Below are 16,384 nucleotides of genomic sequence, written 5' to 3'. Positions count from 1 at the left end.
ATCTGACATTTATGACATCTCCTAGCATAGTTGATGCAATCGCTCTCTAGTGTGGACCAAAAATATCCGCATCTCATTATTTGTCTTGACATCATATGCCCATTTGCATGCGTTCCACAAACTCCATCATGTACTTCTTCCACTATCATTTTTGCCTCTTCAGCATTGACGCACCTTAGCAGAACTTGGTTATGGCTTTTCTTGTATAAAACCTCTCTGTCAAGGACATATCCAGCTGCCAGCCTTCTAAGGGTTCTTTTCTCGATGTCAGTGGTTTTTTCTGGATAACTCCGATGCTTGATATACTGCAGAATGTCGTAGTACCAAGGCTTAGTGTCTTTCACTTCTTCAATTTGGTAACAATGAGCTGAGTACTCATACGACTGCATGTTAATTGGCATCATTTCAGACTCCCCGCCAGCCTTGAATGTGGCTGCCAAGGTAGCTAAAGCGTCAGCCATTTGATTTTCTTCTCTAGGCACGTAGTGGAAAGTGACTTCGTCGAACTCTTCGAGCAGATCCAACACGAGTTTTCGGTACTCTAATAGCTTCATATTCTGCCATGTTATTGGTACAATCAAAGTTCAGTCTGCTGGTAAATGGGTAGTGACTCCCTTCTGGGGAGACTAGAATTGCCCCGATGCCATGTCCTAGTGCATTTGATGCCCCATCGAAGTGCATTCTCCAGGAACCGTCCGTTGAAATGCTTGCTTCCTCTAAAGATATGGCCATTAAGTCCTCGTCCGGGAAATCAAAGTCCAGCGGCTCATAGCTCTCATCAGTTCTGCTTGCCAAAAAATCGGATATGGCGCTGCCTTTTACCGCTTTTTGGCTCACGTATTCGATGTCAAATTCAGACAAAAGCATCTGCCATCGGGCTAACCTTCCGGATAGAGCAGGTACACCCATCATGTATTTTAGTGGGTCTAACTTGGAAATCAGCCAAGTGGTGTGATACAACATGTATTGTCGAAGTCTTTTTGTAGCCCATATCAGGGCACAACAAACCTTCTCAATAGGAGGATATCGGACCTCGCAATCGGTGAACTTCTTGCTTAAGTAGTAGATGGCTCTTTCCTTCTTCCCAGACTCATCGTGTTGACCCAGAACACACCCCATGGAGTTCTCGAATATGGAGAGATACAAAAACAGAGGTTTTCCTGGGATAGGGGACATCAGGACAGGAGTGTGAGACAAGTACTCTTTTACCTTCTCAAATGCAGTCTGACAGTTTTTATCCCATGCTCCAGGGCTATTCTTTCGGAGGAGACGAAAGATGGGGTCACATTTGTCGGTTAACTGAGAGATGAACCGAGCTATGTAGTTTAGTCTGCCCAGAAAACCTCGGACTTCTTTTTGGGTTCGTGGTGGAGGTAGATTCTGGATAGCCTTAACCTTATCAGGATCGACCTGTATGCCTCGCCTGCTGACTATAAAGCCTAGTAGTTTTCCAGATGTTACCCCGAAGGTACACTTGCTAGGGTTCAGTCTTAGTTGGAACTTTCTCAATCTCTGGAAGAGCTTCCTCAGATTCTTGACGTGTTCACTCTCGGTCTGTGCCTTGACAATCATGTCGTCGACATAAACCTCGATTTCTTTGTGCATCATGTCGTGGAACAGGGTCACCATAGCTCTCTGATATGTTGCCCCAGCATTCTTTAATCCGAAAGGCATCACTTTGTAACAGAAAGTTCCCCACATTGTGACGAAAGTGGTCTTCTCCATGTCTTCGGGATGCATCTTGATCTGATTGTACCCCGAAAATCCATCCATGAATGAAAAGTAGGCGTTCCCGGCCGTATTGTCCACCAGAGTGTCTATGTGTGGCAGAGGAAAGTTGTCCTTGGGACTGGCCTTATTAAGGTCCCGGTAATCGACACACATGCGTACTTTCCCGTCCTTCTTCGGCACAGGCACTATGTTGGCCACCCATTCAGGGTATTTGGCTACTTGGAGAAAACCGGCATCAAATTGCTTCTTGACTTCCTCCTTGATCTTAAGGAGCATTTCTGGTCGCATTCTTCTCAGTTTTTGCTGCACTGGTTTGAATTCTGGTTTGATTGGCAGTTTGTGAACAACCATATCTGTGTCTAGTCCCGGCATGTCCTGATACGACCAAGCAAACACATCTTCGTACTCCTGAAGTAAGGCTATCAGGTTTTTTCTTGCTTCAGTCGAAAGAGTTGTGCCGATTTTAACCTCTTTTCGATCTTCCTCAGTGCCCAAATTTAAGATTTCGATCGCCTCCTTATGTGGCAGTATTTGCTTTTCTTCTTTTTCTATCATTCTCAACAATTCGGTAGGCAAGTTATACTCTTCTTCATTATCGCCTTCTTCAAATTCCCCAAGACAAATGGTTGATTCAAAATCCACCTCCGGATCAGGGTCATTAGTGCCCACATTATTGTTATCTGGGAACCTGAAAGGAGGAAGATGTGTATGTGTGAGAGGATAATATCCCACACGGAATGGTCAAGAACTAACTTTGAGAGTAACTGGAAATGAAGTACTGGAATGAGGGAGATAGATAATAAATAAAAGAAAAATTTGTTTGCCATGGAAAAGAAAAATGCATCCTTTATTAAACTTAAACAAAACATTTATTCACCCTTACAAAAGATCACCTATTGCCCCGGGTATAGGCAAATAGGGATAGTTCGAATATTACTCTGAAAGATTCTTGTAAACCACAGGTAGTTCTTCCACCGACCAACTGCTAGGCACGAACCCATGTGGCAGAAGGCATATCCCGGATCTATCTCCGTTGTCAACATCTTCTGTGGTCACGGCATTAACGCTCAGATCTTCCAGAGCCGTTTGTAACTCAGACATGGTGGTCTCAAACACATAACCACCTGACTTAAATGTTCTGAAGAGCGGCGGGAATGTCATAGGCTTCCATTGGAGTTCGTTTCCAGTCAATCTGGCTATCCTTCTCTCCCGGTTCTTCTGGATCTCCTTTCTCTTTTCATGATAACAGGGCTGAAAACCGAGCCCAAATTGGTCTAATTTTGGGATAGGACGTACAGGGTTGATCATTCCTTGCAAATATTTTCCAAAACCTCTCCCGGTTCTTGCGCCTCGGCCTAGGGTTTGCTTGATCTCCATCCTTGTGCATTTGGAGAGTCGAGGTCTTGGGATTCTTTTTCCTTCTGCCACGAATGTGGCATTCACAAATTCCAGGGAACGGAACGAACATTCTACCGCTTCCTCGCCTACTTCGATGTATGGAGCCTCTGTGGTCACGCTTGCTACGATATCTTCCTCAGCGTTGACAATTACTAAGGCCCCATCAATGACAAATTTAACTTTCTGGTGCAACGTGGAGGGTACTGCACCTGCTTGATGAATCCACGGCCTTCCCAAAAGACAGCTATAGGACGGCATGATATCCATCACAAGGAACTCAACATCATAGGTGGCTGGTCCGATGGTCAATGGTACCTCAATCTTTCCAATTACCTCTCTTTTGGTCCCATCAAATGCTCGGACCACATTCTGACAAGTCCTCATATGAGAGGTATCTACTGGTAGCCTCTTCAATGTAATCGAAGGCATCACGTTCAGGGCTGAACCATTATCGATTAAGACACTTGGTAAAGCGTGCCCCTTACAGTAGGTAGTAATATGTAACGCCTTTGTTCGGCCTCTTCCTCCGGATGGAATCTCATCATCTGAAAACGAGATGAGATTATCAGCTTGAATATTGTTCACCAGTCGATCCATCTTGCTGACTGGTATGTCTTGTGGCACGAACGTTTGATTAAGGACATTCAACAACGCTTCTCGGTGTGCTTTCGAGCTTAAAAATAGTGCTAGCATTGAAGTACGTGTAGGTAAGTTGTGGAGCTGTTCTACAATGTTGTACTCGCTGTGCTTCAAGATCTTGAGGAACTCTTTAGCTTCTTCCTCCTTTATAGGTTCATTGACGACTAGCACATCTTCTTTGAATGGCTCCAGTGGTCTTTGCCCCACTTTACTATTACCTCCTCCGGAAGTGCTCACCTGACACTCGTACTTCCATGGCACTTGCCGATTGTCCTTATATTGAAAAGGCCGCGGTGCGGAGATTACCACCTTGGCTGGTGTTGTCACTGTCATACTTGCCTTAGGGGTAATTATCAAAGGACTACCCCTACCAAATTTTCTATCTGATGATTCTCCGGTGGCACAAACATCTGTTTCCCAAGAATCTTGAATTTCTTCGTAAAATTCCAACTCCTTTCGATCCATCATGAGCTGGACTAACAATTTGAACTCTGGGCAATCTTGCACTTTATGCCCTTCTTTGTTGTGGTAACAACAATGGTTACCATCTTCATTTTCTGTCGTATCTGGGTATTGTGCAAGAAGCCCTGCCTTCACCATTTGGCTCCATACCCAAGCCAAAGGAGACTTGATCTCTGAAACACTTGATTTAATTCTCCTTCCCCTTTCAGTAGTAATGGCATTGATTCCTGTCTCTTGATGATTGGGCAAGGGATTCTGAGCGACGTTTGGTGCTCCGGAGTTGAAAGTGATCCAATTCTTGTTTCTCATTCTTTGCACAAGTCTCTTGAATGCAAGACAACTTTCAATCGAATGCCCCTGCACACCGCCATGGTATTCGCAGTGAGCGCTCTCGTCATACCATTTCGGGTAAGGGGGATTTATTGGATTCATAGGATAAGGCGACACTGCATGAGTGTCGAAGAGCTGTTGGTATAATTCTTTATACGTCATGGGAATGGGGTCAAACTGCTCCCTTTCCCTTTCTCTTCTCGGTTCTCTCTGGTTCTGTCTAGAAGTACCGGATGGTACAGCTGCTGTGGAATTTGAGCTTGAGATTGTAACCCCCTTGTTGACGTTGTAGGTGTTCACATTGTTGATCTCTCGCTCCTTGTTTTTCGTGGGAGGCCTTTACTGGAGTCTCCTCCCTCAATCTTTCCTTGTTTAATGGCCAACTCGATCATTTCGCCGGCCATGACTAAATCTGAAAAACTCCCCGACGTGATTGCTACCAAATGCCCGAAGTAAGGTGCCCTCAGGGTCTGTACAAACAGCTTTCTAGTTTCCTTTTCATCCAAAGGTGGATGAACTTGCACAGATAAATCCCTCATCTCTGTGCGTACTGTCGGAAACTCTCATTGTGTTTCTTCTCTAGGCTTTGTAACATGACCCGGTCTGGTCTCATATCGTTGATATGCTTATACTGTTCCAAGAAAGATTTGGCTAAGTCTTTCCACGTCTTGATATGAGTCCGGCTAAGCTGGTTGTACCACCGAATAGCTGAACCGGACAGGCTCTCTTGAAAACAATGGATAAGGAGTTGGTCATTCCCGCCATATCCTGTCATCTTTCGACAGAACATAGTAATATGGGCTGAAGGGCAACTGTTCCCGTCGAACTTCTCAAACTCAGGAATTTTAAACTTTGGTGGAAGCACCAAGTCTGGAACTAGGCTTAGCTCCATTGCGTCCACTCCATAATAATCATGGTCTCCCTGGACCATCTTTATTTGATCTTCTAATATTTTTATCTTTTCTTCCATCTTTTTGGCTTTATCTTCCTCGTCAAAGTCTGGGACATTATAATCATCCGGATGATCATCAGGGATGATTGTAGAAGTTGGTATCTTCACAGCAGGTGCAACTTTCGCTTTGGTAGCGAATGAGTCCCCGGGTAGTGCTGCTTTCCCTTTAGTAGCAGATGCGTCCCCGGGTAATATTCCGGGTGAGAGAACCACTTGCGGGGTTGGTGGTATGGCTACCCCCTCGGAAGAGATGCCCCCTGATGCACTAGCTTGCTGTAGACCCGATAACTTGGCTACGATTTGGTCGACCAAGGACTCCTGATTTTTCTTGATGGACTCAAGAGTACTTTCACTGTTCTGAGCCATCTTATCTTCTAGTTCCTTTTGAAGTCTTGCCATGTGCTCTTCGATCTTTTCCATTCTGGCTTCCATTTGTCTCTTTTTTGCTCGAGTGTTGTGCGGGTGATGTGTATCTGACGCTTGTGGTGGTAAGCTCGGTGTCTGAGACATGTTCTGTTAGTTAATATGAATGTAAAAACGTGGAAAAAACATAAAATAAACAAACATGAAATATAAAATGCAAGAAATGCAATGCATGATGTATGCAATTGGAGGCATTGATCCAGAAAAGTGTTCATTATTATAAATAACCCTTGTTCAGACAAAAATGTCTTATCTTTTAAGAGACATAAAAACAGATTAAAGGTACATTTGGACTAAATCCTCTAGACCCCGAACAGTTTCCAGTAGGTTGACAAGTCTTCTGCCTTCATCTGTCACCGGTTGAATGCCTTGTCGAACCACACCCGCTTCCCTTGCTAGGCCGTGAAGATGACGGGCTGCTTTTTGCACTTGATCTAGGAAATCTCTGATGGTTGCGTCTCGGGCCCTCACCCTTCGCTGTGCTTGTTCCCAACGAAAACGCCATTGTAATCCTCCGTCAAAAGGCACTATCTGAAGCTCGTTTGCTTGCCTCTTGAACCCGTCTATAATAGCTTCTAACTCAGCTATTGTCTTGCCATCTTTCTCATGTTGTTTTTCTAAGTCAGCTACCCGAACTCTCAAGCGCTGGTTCTGATATTGACTATCTGCCAAGCGTCTTTGGGCAGTCTTCATCTGTTCCTTCCAAGATTTCTCATCAGGCCCCTCAAACTTCCTTTTCAGGCTATGAGCTTCGTCTTTCCAGTATTCAGAGGTTACCTTCAACTTGGAATTATCCTTGACCTTATCCTGATACCCTTTTCTCAAGTCTTCAAGCTCAAAACGGACTCTTTTTTGTTCTTTTTCCAATTTTTCTGCCCGATCTTTCTGAGAGTCAGCATCAAGCTTCCACTGATAACGTTCAGCTTCAAGTTCCTTTATTCTTTGCTTCAGCTCATTATTCACGGCTTCAAACTCGGTCTTGGCTATCTCGAGTTCAGAAGGGACATGCATGAGGTGTTCTTCCATGGTCCGGGTGTCATCACGGTCTGGCACAGGGATGTTGTCATTCTTTCTTGACCTTCGCCACTCCACATAATCCGGAGTGAGCATGCTTCTGGCAGCTACAACATCCATCCGGAATACTTTCCTCCACGAATCGGCTGCTTCTTTGATCATCTTCTTATAGCTGTCGCCGTGATACTCAAACTCTGACTTAGCCAACCCGCATGTTACTGGGACAAACTAACGTGCTTCGTACTGTCTAAGTGCTAATAGCGGAGCATATCCGACTGCTCCCCAAAGTCCAAGTAAGGTCACAGTGTCAGAGTCACCACATCGGAAAAGAACGTCACTGAGAAATAGCCAGGGGGCTCTCCAGACAATATCCTGATCCTGAAGATGCGTAAAGACCTTCATCCATTTTTCTTTCGAAGCGCCTTCATGCCACTTCAAGGTGATGAATTCACCTAGAGGTGAATAGGTGGTGCTGAAACGGCGGTAGGCAACCCCGTTAGTCTTCCAGAAATGGCTGTGAATCCAGACCTGAAGGAGCTGAATACACCCGGTAAATCTTCCTCCGCCAGTTCTTCGGCAATGGTTGAGCGATCGAAAGGTCTCGGCCAAGATGGCTGGTGCTGGGTTAACTCGTTTAGAAAGTTGCTCAAATAGTTCCACCACGGCAGCGTCAATGCACCCCAAAGCTTTCGGAAAAGATAATCAAACCGTACAGACCCAGTGCAAAAAGGTCTATGGTCTTCCACTCATCGGGGTGGTTTTTCATTAGTTGTTTTATGTGGATCCATTCAATTCCTTCTCCACTGCCTCTACGCTGAGTCCGATCGATTACCCATTTCTCATCTACTCCTGCAACTTTGGCCAGTGCATTCTTGAAGGGCTGGCTTTTGATGTGTTTAATGTAGGCTCGTTCAAGCTTGATGCTTTCACAATGCAGCAGTGTAGTGTATTCTTCGATGGTAGGCACCATGTCCTCTTGGTTAAAAGTGAAGCAACTATATCCCGGGTTCCAGAATTGAATTAATGCTCGGAGTAAGGGCTCATCAGTCTTGACATGGAGCAAGAGGGCGATATCACCATATCGTTGGCTGAACTTCTGCTTTCTGTCATTCTTCCAACTGTCCCAAATGTTTCGCAGCTCCTGGACATTATTCTGTTTCAGACTGACAGCGGCATAACTAACCAGTTCTGACACATAGTTTCCCTGAAGATGTCTCCCTTCTCTTTCTGAGCCTTCTCGGACCATAGTCGTGCCTCAGCGTTTTCAATCTCTTGTATTACAACACCTTTGTCCATTAACTCGAATTATTTTGTGTATAACAAACGTTTTTTAGGGATCAATAGCCTCTTGTAATGATGCAAATGCTAGAAAACAAACACAAAGGAAAAAACGTTAGTAAAATAGAAATAGATAAAAATAAATAAAAATAAATGGTAAATGAAAAAAAACATATAAAAAAAGGTTAGGAAAGAAATGTCCTCGGTTTTGGAATGTGGTTTTGGGGTAGGCTCTATTTATTCAAAGTCTCCCGGCTTGGGTTCTAAAAACGGTACTCGAGTTCTCCTTGCTGGTGCCTCCTTAGGCTTACCAGACCCTTAGTCCGAAACCCATCACAGGCTTGTGTGGACTAAGTTAAACTCGAGAGGACACATTCCCTTATGCCCATACGGAGAATAAATTCACACGAAGGCATAAGGTATATGAATCCCGAAGGCTACTTGCTAGGCCCATACGGTGAATAAATTCACACGAAGGCGTCGCTTTCACCCCCACTTAAAACGGGTTCGGAGCTCGGGTTTAGAGCCTTAGATGAAAATGTTTGGAAAGCTGAAATCATTAGAAAACGGTCAGTCCAACTATTTACTCGAAAAATATAATCAAAAATAAGTAATAAGGATCAAAATATTACCTTAAAATTTAAACTTACCCTTTTCGTTAAAAAGACAACTGGTAATTACCTTAGCCTGACTCACTTACCTGTCTCCCCAGCGGAGTCGCCAAGCTGTCGCAACCGTCTTTCGGTTGGGCCCCGGAATTGGGCTTCGACTTGAAAAATGTGGATTGGAGTCGCCACCGATCATTTATTTAAAAATAAATGGGTTGATCGGATACCCTATTTCTTACCTGATCTGCGTCTTACCGGAAATATGTCGGGCTCGGGAGTCGATTACAGCCAAGGAAGGATTAGCACCCTTGAACTGCCCTTTCGGTACTATGTAATTTCCAGTTGTCTTTAATTAAGAGAATTGAAAGTTAAATTAAAAGGTAAAACATCGATCTGAACTACTTACCCTTGACTGATTGAAATTCCCTTAACAATAAAGACGTTAAAGAACGAAAATAGAAAAAAAAAATGAAAAATAAAGGAAACAAGAATGAAGATAAAAATAGAGAAAAAAAGGGTTAATAAGCAGAGTAAACTAAATAAATGAAATATTAATAATCTACATACAACCAACGAATAAACAAATACAATGAATAAAAAGGTGATCATCAAAGAAATAAAAACAAAGTAAAGAAAAAAGGTAATCAAATAAAAACGTTTGAAATGTACACATAATAATAATAGATATATAAATAAACTATTATAAGTATATATATATATATATATATATATATATATATATATATATATATATATTAAAATATAATATTAAGCAAAAATAATCAATGAAGAAAAAAAAGTATACATATATAGTAATAATAACGCAAATATATATATATATATAGATTAGTAAAAAGAAGATAATAGTAATAGTTAAATTAAAAATAATATATACATATATACTAATTTGTAAAACGTAACAAAAAGTATTAATATAAAAAAAATATGAAATGCGTATATATATATATATATAGTAATAATATTAAAAATAATAATAATTATTATAAAATAAAAATAAAAACGAAGTAACATGACTAAATTGAAAGAAAACCTTGATTGAAGGTCGAATTCAAAAGAGAATGGGGTTTAAAAATCGGATTTGGGGGGTAAAATGGAAGTTTTAGGAATCAGAGGGTCACAAGGCATAGTTTACCCTTAATATAACAGAAACACGCAGCATTTAACTCAACCAAACGCTTTGAAATTCATTTCATCCTCCTCTCTCTCGCCGAAATGTCCCTTCTTCCCCCCTCTCTCCATCCTCTCCTCAGTTCATCGAGGATGAAGAACACAGCCGTGGGTCTCGATGAACCCAGAACACGGCCACCGTACGCCGCCTCGCCGTCACCGTTAAACGGCGCCGGCCGTCGTTCATCGGCGGCAAAACTCGCGTTTTTATATATTTTTTTTGAAATCTCGAAAGCTTTTTGGAATTCCTTTCTAAAAACAAAGATTGTTTTTCAAAAATCGACTAGAAAAAACGTAGATCTGAAATTTTTTCTTTTTGAAAAACAAAGGGCCTCCCTTTCGTTCCTCGGCCGAATGGTTCTTGGTGATTCAAAAACTCAACAATAGCGGCATGCAAGCAGTGCAAGGGAACCGAATCGACAAACAAAGGTAAAAGCGATACCTTTTATTTATTTCTCTTTCGAAATTTACAAGAGATTTGCTAGTTTCCTGTGTTTTCTTGTGTACCCTCTCGTAATGCTTGTGTATCTCGTGTGTGTGAAATTGTGTGAAAATGACTGTGTATGGGCTCACGTGTAAACTCTCTCTGTAAATCTTGTGCTCTCTCCTTTTCTGTGTCCTAGTTACATGTTTTTATAATGGAAATAACTAGGAGTTTCATTCCAAATGAAACACTGACATCTTGTGTTTGTTGGTGTGTTGGTGATGTTGAGGCGAGAAACCCGGCAGTGGACTCGGTGGGTTGTTGTCGTGGCGTTTGAATGCTTGACCAAGGGACTCGGCCGAGCATTGAGGCAACGGATGCAGCGCCGCTTGGAATGCTAGCTGGAAACCCTAGCTCGTGTGTATGTTTAGGATTTGGGTTGGACTAGGGCATCTTGTTGGGCCCCGTATAAACCGATCTTGGGCCTGACACAAAAAATAAAATAAATAAAAATAAAAATAAAATGTAAATATGTAGTATAGTTTTGCAATAATGTATATTAATCAAAAGTATATTATAAAAATAAAAGGGATGAAATTTGGTGTCTTCAATTATTAAACAAAATACCTGCGTGGCAGTCGAGTCATCAGAATCCCGTGAAGGCGCGTCCCCGGGGATGCGTCTTCCACACGTGGCATCCAACTCAGCGAAAACCCGAGTAAAGCACGTCCCCGGAGATGCGCCTTTCACTAACTCAGCCCGAATGGTGCCACTTCGAAAATATATATCAAATGGTGTTAAAAAGATAAATATTCGATTAAATAATATCAGTTTGGTCAAATCGCCGAAATGGACGATGGCGTATACACATTTCTTGTTTTTCTTTTTGGATGGTTGTTCTTTCTTTTAAGACAAGGTGGGTCCAATATGATGATGTTCTGTTTGGAGAAATGGTTGTTTTGTTTCATTTCCCTTTTGTGTGATTTATGGACAGTGAGTTTTCCCACAATTTAAACCTTTGATCCGCATAAAAGTCACATTTATAAAGGACTGCGATTATAAATTTAGCAGGTTTTTCTTCACATGATGTGAATAAACTGTTTCCAACACAGACATTTTACATCTTTTTTAAAGTAATTTTTTTATAAAAAAAAAAAAATCAAAAGTTCTCCACACACATATATATATATATGTATAACACATGATCGTTTATAGAACGAAAATCAATAATTATATTCGTTGTTTTAAAACTTTGTGTGCCGATATAATCATATGCAGCAACTTTTAAACCTAGTTTTAAGATATTTATATTAAGACCAGTGAATAAATTGCATTGAAATTAATAAACTTTAACGAATTTATATCAGTGATAAATATTATCAAGTTGAGTATACAAATTATACACCACGGCATGTGATTAAGTCGGTACAATTCCAAGAGCGAATAAGGTTTTTATATATAAACAACGATAGATTAGGAGGAAACATGAGGATCGAGGAGCTTATTTAGTCCCGTGATCCTTTTGTTTTTCTCCTTTTTCACATTATGAAGAGACAAGCACATGATTAAGGCTATCAAGTCCCGTGATACATAATTAATCACAATATGAAGGCCCTACACCTTAACTAAATCATATATAGGCCCCCAACGATAGAATATTTCGTTTGAGAAATGGGCATGGGCAAAAAGATTGACTCATGCTTTAGCATTCAAGGTTTGAGTTCGGGTTGACACTACTCAATCTTTAAACCTAGGTACGATAAAGTCAAGTATTTAAGTTCAAACGTTCTAAATTGAGAATATTAAGTTGGGATAGTCACTCTTATAATAGACATCTACAATATATATTTTAAATTAATCGATTAATAGATTGTATACTTATAGTTATCACAAAATATATACTATTTTTTCATATTTAAAAGAGTGAAAGAAATAAAAGGAGAATAACTAAATTATTAAATGTTAAATTAAAACATCATAAATTATTTTTAAATAAATCAAAATAATATGTAAATAAAAAACTAATTATTTTATAAATCTGTGTGAATTATAATATAATTTGTAGTTTAAATTTTAAATTAGATCAAATTTGAATAATGTGAAATATGTTAATATTATGTATAATATTTTGAATGTAAACTAATACGACATTCCATGAACATCTCTTCGAGTATCATGGTTGTCTAGTTGTATAAGAAGTGTAAATGAATCAATTTTGAATAAATAAGATTGAATTTGTGTTTATTTGTTTATTTATAGAGGTATTCAAGTTTTGATTCATATTTATTTAAATTTTTAGTATCATGTTCGTCTTCATTTATTTTTTTTTAAATGTATTCGTGTTCTATTTATTTAGTGTTCACGAACATGTTCGTTTAAAGTTCTCAAACATATTTAGTATTCACCAATATTTTCGTTTAAAGTTCGCGAACATGTCCATTTATATGTTTAGAAATTATGAAATTATGCCACTAGCCCTTAAGCTCCTTAGGCTTCATAGTTTGAATTCTAAAGTTTAACATGAGTTAAATTTAGTTCTTACCTTCACCAATACTTAAATATAAAAAATGAAATGAAAAAACCCTAGATAAATGAGTCGATAAACAAACTTATAAACAAATCAATGAATGAGTTTGTTCGTGAACATAAATGAACCAAACACGCTTATATTCATATTCATTTATTATATAAATATACAAATTTTATTTATACTCATTTGTTTAGTTAAATAAACGAACGTAATACGATTGGTTCACAAACATGTTATTGACTTATTCATTTATACCCTATTAATGTATAGTAATATTTTTATCATTTATTAGATCTTGGAAAAATAAAAAGTAAAATGGACATTCATTTTGGTTACACAAGCTAAATGGGTTGATCAATAGTGGATGTGATGAGATTTGAGGCTAGAGGGGAGAAAGAGTGTAGAGTTCTGCATATAGGCGGAGGACGTTAAGTTGGGAATGGAAGTGGCTTGTTTGTGGGGGTTCATTGATTGGTAGGTTTAGAGGTCGTTGGGAGGGTGGCAGTGGGATTCTACTATGCATCTGATGTCAGTACAAATATTTATATATATATAAAAAGTTGACAGAGCGAGTTAATGTGGCGGGGAAGCAAATATATCCCCATTACTTATTAAAACCTAGCTATGTTCCCGTTCCCTTCATCACTTTCCTTACTATATAAAGAAGTACGAGCAGAAACATATTTAAAAATAAAACAATTTGAAATTTTAAAATATGATTTTAAACATTTAAACATTTAAACATTTAAATATTTTTTATTTTCTCTTTTTCTTGATATATTAAATATTTTTTTATAAATTTTCAAAATAATGCACTTACTACCTAAGGAATTTAATTCATCCTCCCTTGAATACGAGGAACAATTTACTTGTAAAAATTAAGTTTAAGATCATGCACTTCTTTTATTTCAGAGTAAATAATTTATTCGATGCCTCATTTATTTTGTAATAAATTTTTATAATATTTAATACAAGTTAATCATTTAATCAATCAAACATTTATAGTTATACAAAATATATTTTGTATTATCATTTCTCATTCTTTGTTGCTTCTTGGCTGCTGGTTGCGTGGAGTCATACTCTACGTGGACGAGTTTATCATATTCGATGGGTATCATTGAGCATTATTAATGTTGACTATCATTAATTTAATTTATAAAATTTAAAATTTTAAAAGATTTAACGTATAATTATAAATTTGTTAAAAATTTAAAGGTAAATTATTTAAAATAAAACATTAATTATAATATTTTCAGTAATATTTTTTGGGTAAACTATACTAGTGATGACCTAATTATAGCCCCTTTTCACTTTGACCACCATTTTTGAATTTTTGTCAATCGGATCACCCAGTTATTTAAATGTATTCAATCAGGTCACTTGCCGTTAATATTTAATCAAAGTTTTGACGTGATTAATAAAATTGGTATAATTACAAATTTGGTCCTGTCACTTATGTATTATATCAATTTGGACCTAATTTTAATAATTAAAATAAATTTAATCATCAAATCAGATCATGTCACATGTCACTAATACCAAATATCATGACACGTGTCACCATATGATTGGATGATTTAATTTTTTTTAATTTTTTTTGTTTTCTTGTCCATTTCAAAATTCTCACCCTCCTTGAGTTTAATTCAAAGGAACAATCCAAAGCAGTGAAGTGTATTTGACATTCACTAATATATATGTCTATTTCAATTTTATAATTATTATTTTTTATGATTTTCATTTTATTTGTGTTTTTAATTATTTTTGTAGACTTGTACTTTAAAAGTGAATTTAAACTGTTGCAACGATTGTCGAACGAAAGTAAAGGAAAAGTTGTAAAAAATTAGTGGTAATTTTATGATTCGAATTAAATTTGAAGTTAAAATAATAACATAATTATTGTCGTTTGTTGCACTTTTTATAATTACTGCAATTTGTTTCACTTTTTATAAAATGAAAAACACGAATAAAATGAAATCATGAAAAATAATAATTATAAATTTGAAATAGACATATTAGTGAGTGAATGAGAAAACACTTAACTGCTTTGGATTGTTCCATTGAACTCAGAGGGTGAGGACTTTGAAATGGATAAGAAAACACAAAAATCGAATAATATTTAAATTAAAATAAATTAAATCCTTCAATCGGATGGTAACAAGTGTCATGATATTTGACATTAGTGACATGTGACACAATATGATTCGAATATTAAATTTATTTGAATTTATTAAAATTAGGACCAAATTGATAGAATATATAAGTAACAATGACCAAATGTATAATTATACCAATTTTATTAACTATCACGTCATCACTTCTATTAAATGTTAACGACAAGTGACCTGATTGAATGCATTCAAATAGTCTGGTGATATAATTGACAGGAATTCAAAAATGGTGATCAAAATCAAAATGAACTATAGTTAGGTGGATACTAGTAGTTTACCCAAAAAAAATTATCGAAAATAATGTAATTAAAATATCATTTTAAATAATTTACCTTTAAATTTTTAACTAGTTTATAATTATACGTTGAGTCATTTATAATTTACCAAAAAAATTATCGAAAATGATGTTTATCGTTAATGATGCACAACCATACTCGTCGAGCATCGTAGAATTTTCTTACTCTACATATATCCATATATACGTATACACATTTTTTGTTATAAAAAATGTGCTCAACCAATAAAACTAATTCATAAGCTAGCAATAGTTTAGAAAATTGATATAACTTTTAGTTTATGAGAAATAACTCCTTTATCATCATATATAGTAAAGTTGTCACTTATAACTACCCTATATCCCTTAAATGCATCAATATCTCATGAACTCAGGCTTTTGAAATTATATCAGATATATATTTATTTGGTAATAATATTATTAATTGCTTCATATTTCCTTTCCAATAAATAAAATAAAAATTTATAATTTTTTCAAGGTGTAACTTTCAATCACATCAATAGTAACAGTGAATATATATAAACAGCAGTATTATTAATCGCTCTAGCCTCGACTCTCGACATCTTTTAGACCATTTCTGAATATCGAATATTTTTCATCCTTTCAGATAGACGATCTATCTATAAACGAGAATTTTGTGAACCTCATAGGCGGTTGCGAAGAAAATGTGCCTTTGACAAGAATGTTGGTTTTTGGCCAGCTTGTTTCAAGTGATTAAAACATGTGTTAATCCTGTTCCAAAAGAGAGACCAATAATGAGAGAAATCGCAGCCAAGTTAAATGAGATAACAGCAGTGGGACTTAATGGTGCAACCCCAAAACTCTCCCCCTTTGGTGGGCTGAGCTTTGTCCATGGAAGCAAGTTGAGCAGTGAAGTTGAAACCTGAATAAAGTTATTCTTTCCCTGCCTTTTTATTTGTTATTTTGCTCCGAAGCAGTGGAGT

Source organism: Hibiscus syriacus, unplaced genomic scaffold, assembly GCF_006381635.1.
Source record: "Hibiscus syriacus cultivar Baekdansim isolate YM2019G1 unplaced genomic scaffold, ASM638163v2 tig00110956_pilon, whole genome shotgun sequence".
Classification (NCBI taxonomy): domain Eukaryota; kingdom Viridiplantae; phylum Streptophyta; class Magnoliopsida; order Malvales; family Malvaceae; genus Hibiscus; species Hibiscus syriacus.
Note: the sequence above shows the minus strand (reverse complement) of the source record.